The following is a 6856-nucleotide window of genomic DNA, read 5'->3' as shown; positions in this document are numbered from 1 at the left end:
TAGGTTATGAAAAAGGAAAAAAAAGCAAGATAACAAGGATAACAACATTCATAAAAGCAAAGCTCTAAAATCAGGAGGTCAAACATAAATTTTGTTAAAATTAGCGTAAATCTATAATACAAAGTAGAATGATGTCTGTCCGTCCGTCTGTCTGTCTGTCCGTCTGTCAGTCCCTTGAGATCTCGGTAACCACTGAACCGATTGGATTCTACTCTTCAGGGAATATACCTACTGGTCCTGTGGTGGTTTTAGGCTATTTTTTTGGGGGGTGGGACACCCCCAACCCCCCCAAAAACAAAAAAATCCCCCCCCATTTTTTTTTTTTTGCTAAAGATTTCCTTGGTCCTATTACGAATTTCGCCAAAAAAATTTTGTATCACCTCTTGGGGCAAAGCCCCTAGAGGCTAGGGGCGAATCCGCTAGTATAGAATATAGTAAAAGGGCATAATTTTATTTTTAGTATTTGATTATAATACTAAACCTTGTTGTCCTGAAGAAACATTACGCCAAAACCCAGATGAATGGGACAATGATATTATACAAAAAAATGGACGTACATACTTTCTAGTAATGAATATAGTATTGTACCCAACTGTTATAGAAATCATTCTGCAAAGTTTGAAATCGATAGGATATTTATAACATGTCTAAATTAAAGAAAATGTCGTCTAACCGTTTGGACGTACGGACAAACCAATCCTTACTATAGAAAAGTTTCGCATTTAAAAAGGAAAATTATAATGAACATATAATGAATTAATGAAATAAATATAAATAATATAATAACATAATGAAATAAAGAAAAAAAATAAACTAAGAGAATGAAATTTTTTAGTTAAATAGAATATTGAATAAGGATCATATAATGGACAAACAGACAAAGTAAGTTATAGAGCAGACTTTAAGAGAATATGCTATTACTCAAAGATTATCACGAAACCTAAGTCTTTTGAAGCATAATTGAAAGACAGACAAAATAATTTATAGACTAGATGTACATATGTCATGGGAATATTCACTAAAAATCTCAACAGTCTATCTTTAACAATAGCAGAGAAAACCACATTCTCAACTTAATGAGAAGAGCAATGACGAAAGGACTAACCCTAATTGTAGAAAAGTTTCTCTTTTAACAAAAAAAGTATTTTTTTTGGTCTGAAGCTTAAAAATTTCATAAACTGACTAAATTCTCCATTTAAGAGAAGCTTCACATAGGTCATGGGATGGTTTTTTGCTTTTTCATTTTCAGATTTAAGCCCCTAATTGGTTTAGGCTATTTTTCTGCCTCCTTACATTAAAAAGGGCGCAGCTGCAAGTGAATAAGAAAAGAGAAATATAAAAGAAGAATACATATTATCCTATTATATAAAGTAGTAAAACATAAACAAACGTTGGAGTGGACAAACCTAGGAATGGGACAATCGTCGGAGTGGACATTGCTTATATAAAACGCAGGAGTGTCTTTTATTTTATTTATAAGATAAAAATCTTTCAAAACAAAAAAAAATCTTGAATATCTTTTCTCACAGACTGAAATTTTAAAATCAGTCTGACAGTTTTCCAAAGTAGGTAAGTTCTATCGAAAGGCAAAGGTTTGAAACAGATAGAACATTTCATTAAACTAAAACATATTTTTTTCTCACATTGTTTACAACTGTCAAATATGTTTTTTATATGCCTAACCCCTGCAGGGGGCTTATTTGTATATTTATATCTTAACCTAACCTAACCTGTGTAGAAATAACTAAACAAATGTTGTTGAAACCTAATTTTTAAGATATTATAGACACTTCTGCGTTTTATTTATATAATGTCCACTCCAACATTTGTCCGAAATATCCTGCGTTTGTCCACGTTAGTAAGGCTTTCTGTTCTGAAACTTAAGATCTCAATAACTACTAAACAGATTGGGCTTTCTATTTCAGGTAAGCTTAATATTTGTCTTGTAATGGCTTTAGGCTATTTTATTTTAAGTCGAGGGATGGTTTTAGGCTATTCTATTTTAAGTCCTGGGAAGGTTTTAGGCTTTTATTCATTCCCCTTTGAATACAGAGCCAATAGATGCTGGGGGCGTAGCCGCTAGTCGATATACAAAGTTTTTTTTGTCTGTAGCAAAGGATCTCGTTTGCTGCTAAACCGATATGATGTATGTCTGTCTGTCTATACCGTAGGATCTTGCTAACCGCTGAGTCCTGAGATGATTTTAAGATAGTTTATTTTTTTTCCTTATAATAAAATAACAGGATATTTGTCCATAAAAAGCGAAGCAATATCTTAATTTTTGTTGTTGAAACTGTTATTCAGTTGATTATACCAAGGATCTAAAGGAATAAGACAATGGCAGATAAATTTTTATCCATCCCTAATAACGATACACAAAATTGCAACACTACAACCAAAATATGACAAAAGTCCCCAAAGTTTTGAGCCAACGAATAAGAAAACTTCATTATAAAACTTTGTAAAAACTTTTTATGGACATACTTACATTTTTAGGACTTGATTATAGAGTTGCTTCGCTTATTACTTTATACTTTGTTGTCCCAGGAATCAACAAAGTATAAAGTAATAAGCGAAGCAACTCTATAATCAAGTCCTAAAAATGTAAGTATGTCCATAAAAATTATCCTGTATCCAGCAGTTTTTGAACAAATTTACTTATAATTTTGGTTCGACTCCTATACATTTATATTCTGATTATTCAGTTCTGACATCATAAAAATGTTAATGTCCGTTTGTCCTACCGTTTCAGTGCTTCGCTTTTATGGATGTTGTCATCCTTGTTGATATATTAATTGTGTCACATTGTTTTTTTTTAAGTTATGCTTATTTGACTATCTATATGGAAAATATCAACCCCTCAATTTCATTAAGCATTTCTGTTCTTTAACTAAATTACTTATCAATCTATTTAAACATATTTCTCGTACTCATTCGAATCCGGTGGATAGGAACCGGTTCTCATCCATACAAAAAAACTGCACCTCGGGGCTAAAAAAAACTGGTTTTAATCTTATAATTGTACATTCTATATCCGCGGAAAGCTGTTTATAATACGATGCGAGAAATAACTATTGTTATATTTATTTATCTCTATCTTGTTTTAACTACAATCACCTCGTAATTAATATGAATTAACAAAGTAGAATGTCTGTCTGTCTATCTGCCCCTTAACTTACGAGAAAAATCTATTCTCAACGCCAAAATCTTCTTTTTTTGGAAACAAAAATGATAAATGTTGGGGAACCATCCACCACTCCAGCTCTTGGGACGAAGCCTCTCGTAAATTGAAAAAATTGCTTTTATAGCATTAATAAATTTTTTATAGTTTAAGAGAGGATCCAAATAAAATAAAAAGAGAGCAATTTACACAATTTTTTTTCAGTTATCCGTAGCATGTTGTACTATGAAGTGAAAGAGAATTTCCAATTTATATAAAGTAGTAATTTTTGTTGTTTAAAGCATAAGATTCCAATAACTACTGAAATGACTGAGTTCTTCTTTTAGGGAAGCTTCACATGGCTCTTGGCTATTATCATTTTAGATTATAGCCTTGCATGTTTTATGCTATTTTCTTGTCCGCCCTTTTAGTGCATAGCCATTAGATACTAAGGGCTCAGCCACTAGTATGTAAGATTGATAAATATTTTGGGTTAAATTAAGGAGGGGTTTTTAATGCAAACATCTCGTAATCAATGAATAAATGGCCCTTAGAATTCGAATTTCGATCTGAATTCGGCTAGAACCGTTTGATAATGTTTTGGAGCGGCAAAGAGTATTATGTGGAGGTAGATTTTGTGACTAATTTGCCCTGAAATTAGCCAAAAAATGGCAAAACGGCTGAGCCACCAGCCGTTGGCCGTTACTTTTCCAACTTTTTGTTCGATTAATGGAAAAAAACCTACCAAGGATTACTCATGCAAAATTTCAGATAGAAATTCGAATTCTAAGTGCCATTTACTCATTAATTACGAGATGGTTGCATTAAAAAAAAACTTATACAGGACATCTATTTTAAGTTGGTATGTTTTTTAACATATTTAAAAAAATACACTGTTCAAAGACATGAAGATATTCCGATTTTATCAATAATTTTCAAATCATTTTGTCTCTTGTAGAAGTGAATCAAGCAATATTAGCTTGGTCGTTTTAGATAACTATAACACTTTTCTCATTTCTTCAGATTAAAATGTCATTTCAGTCAAGAATACTTGTTCTTTTACTTTCTGCAAATGCTTTAACTTATCCTGCCCTTCCATCAAGTATTTTTGGCATCATACACGTTCTTATTACCACAGGAATCAATTTTGTTTATCATAGTTTACAATTATTTTATTCCCTGCCGTGCAATGATAAAGCATTTTTAACCCTGCCCGCAGAGCTTTTTAGAACAACCCTGTTATTTTGTTTTTAAAAGCGAAGCTTTTCTATAATTAGGGTCGGTCCGTCCGAGATAGATAGCTTGAATTTAGGCATGTTAGAATTGTCCTAACGATTTCAAACTTTCCATGGTGATTCCTGTAGTAGTTGGAAAGCGTAGGAACTCTATAACCATTACCAGAATGTCTGTACGTCCATTTTAAACATGTTGATTTTTCAAATTTTTTAACAATTAAATTATATGTGATTCCTAAAAAATGTAAGTATGTCCATAAACATTATTCTGTATCAAGCAGTTTTTCAACAAATTTACTTTCAATTTTGCTTCGATATTTATACTTTTATATTCTGATTATTCAGTTCAGACACTATACAAGTGTTAATGTCCGTTTGTCCTACCGTTTCAGTGCTTCGCTTTTATGGATGTTGTCATCCTTGTTCTGTTGTGTATCAGGTGTATCTGTACATGCCCTGGGCTAGCTGTGTTCAAGAATGATAAACAAAACTTTGAAATCTCAGTGATCACCGGATCCTGTCTTTGTCTCTTGTACCAGTATTATGCCACCTTGCCTACAGTGAAGAAAACTATCCTGGCCTACAGCACCAAACTCCTACTGGCAACCCTTTCACTGCCCCTGGCCCGTTCAGCCTTATTTCCTATCTTGAGATGTGTGCTTGGAGATTCATTACCACATTTAATAGGTTATTTAGTAATATTAAATAAAAAAAATCTTGATAACAAAAATGGGAAATAGTCCCTTTCGTAACATCGCCCCATAAGGGGCGATTCGTCGTATTTTTTCATTGGCTTTTTATAAGTAATTTTAGGTTAGATTAGGTTATATTGGGTTAGGTGATTGCCCCACATAGTTAGGTAATTGGCCCCGCAGGGTTAGAGCCCCCCTCAGGGGCTAGAAATAGAAGAAAAGCTAATGTGAAAAATACGAAGAATCGCCCCATAAGGTGCGATGTTACGAAAGGGACTATACCCCAACAGTGTTATTTTGTATTAAAAATTGGATATACTCTATTTCACTATCAGCCCGTCTGCTAATGGTATTCTGGTATTCTGAATTAATTGAGTAATAGGAGTAAACCCTATCTATCTACTCTGTAATAGACTTTAATCCTAATATATAAAGTAGTAAGCGTTTTTTGTCTGTCCCGAAGGATCTCGCTAACCGCTGAACCGGCATTGTTCTCCTTTACAGCGAAGCTCTTTATATGTCCTGGGAAGGTTTTAAACTATTTTTGAGGAGGGTGTCTTCATCCGCCTCCCCCCCAAAAAAATATAATTTTACTCTTTTGAACACAAATTTAAAATGGGATGAGGTCGACTTTCCCCTCCTACCTTAAGTGCCCCTAGAGGCTTCTAGGGGCGTAGCCGCTATTACACAATAAGGTATTAGACTTACCAGATTAATTTATTATTATAATTTGACTATTCTTGCAGGTTACTTTGCTGGATTCAGATAATGTTCTCTTTTGTGTATGTGATAGTTCATATTATGGTGTATGGACATATATGCACAGGCGAGGTGTTTAAAGCTTTTGTGGTAGATATATGGAGTCTAGAAATTAATGATGTCAAACTTAAGAATTTTAATTTTACAAACATTCCACTTGGTAGAACAATCTTACTTATTGTTCTTCTTGTTGAACTTGCTCTAAAATTTTATGTAATAATTAAATGGAAATTGATGAACAAGAAGTCTATTGTAAGAGAAAAAAGTAGTTCATACAATTATGTGTTGTTTTTAGTTTTCTTTTTATTACTGCAAACAATTGTCTGCATTTGCTTGGTCATGTTCAAAAATGAGCTATTCAAATCAGCTTTACGTATTATTCTTGAATGTATACATAGAGTTTCAATTCATATTGTACCCATTGTTTGGGTTATTCATCATGATTCTATTAACTCTTATGCTTGTCACAAAATAAATCAATTTAAAATTAATCAATTTAGTTATGTATGTGAATTTTCAAAAAATATTATGAAAATATTTTCTTCTAGAAGATTTAATAATGTTATAAATGTAAATTAAAAGATGTTTCCCCTCATGTACTTAAAGTTTTAGTTTTGTTCCATTTGAATATTTTCATATATACTTATTATCACATAATGTCATACAAAAATGTATGTAATTGTATCTGAAATCATATCAAGCATCTGAGGTGGGTTTTTATAAGTGAATGCCGCGTATTTTCGACATTTTTTTTAGACATAACGTCTTTGCTCAATCAATCATTATATTTAAAATGCCTTGTAGGATTTAAACAGGGTATACAACTTAAGAATTCAAAATTTTAAAATTATTAGTTCAGCCATTTGTATAATGTCTAATACAGCTCTGAAAAGATGCATTAATTAACCCATTAGTGCCGAGCGCCACTTTTATGGGCCGATCGAGCTGTAAGTTTCAGGGAAGCTTTATAATGGTCAAAACGGAATTCGTATTTTTTTGTTTTGCTCTAG

At 32.5% G+C, this 6856-nt stretch overlaps 1 protein-coding gene across 4 annotated transcripts in view; it reads right to left on the bottom strand.

The window, feature by feature from the left end:
* Positions 1–4146, bottom strand: part of LOC145329104 (calcium-activated potassium channel slowpoke-like) — a 282479-nt gene extending 278333 nt beyond the window's left edge. For all 4 annotated transcript variants that reach the window (XM_080173138.1, XM_080173139.1, XM_080173140.1 and 1 more), the window contains exon 1: positions 4112–4146. The gene's annotated coding sequence lies outside the window, so the exon portion shown is untranslated. The remainder of the gene's footprint in view (positions 1–4111) is intronic.
* Positions 4147–6856: the final 2710 nt, after the last annotated feature.

This window comes from Acartia tonsa, chromosome 9, assembly GCF_053477335.1.
Source record: "Acartia tonsa isolate MP-2025a chromosome 9, ASM5347733v1, whole genome shotgun sequence".
NCBI lineage: Eukaryota > Metazoa > Arthropoda > Copepoda > Calanoida > Acartiidae > Acartia > Acartia tonsa.
Note: the sequence above shows the minus strand (reverse complement) of the source record. Positions and strands in the feature narration are given on the sequence as shown.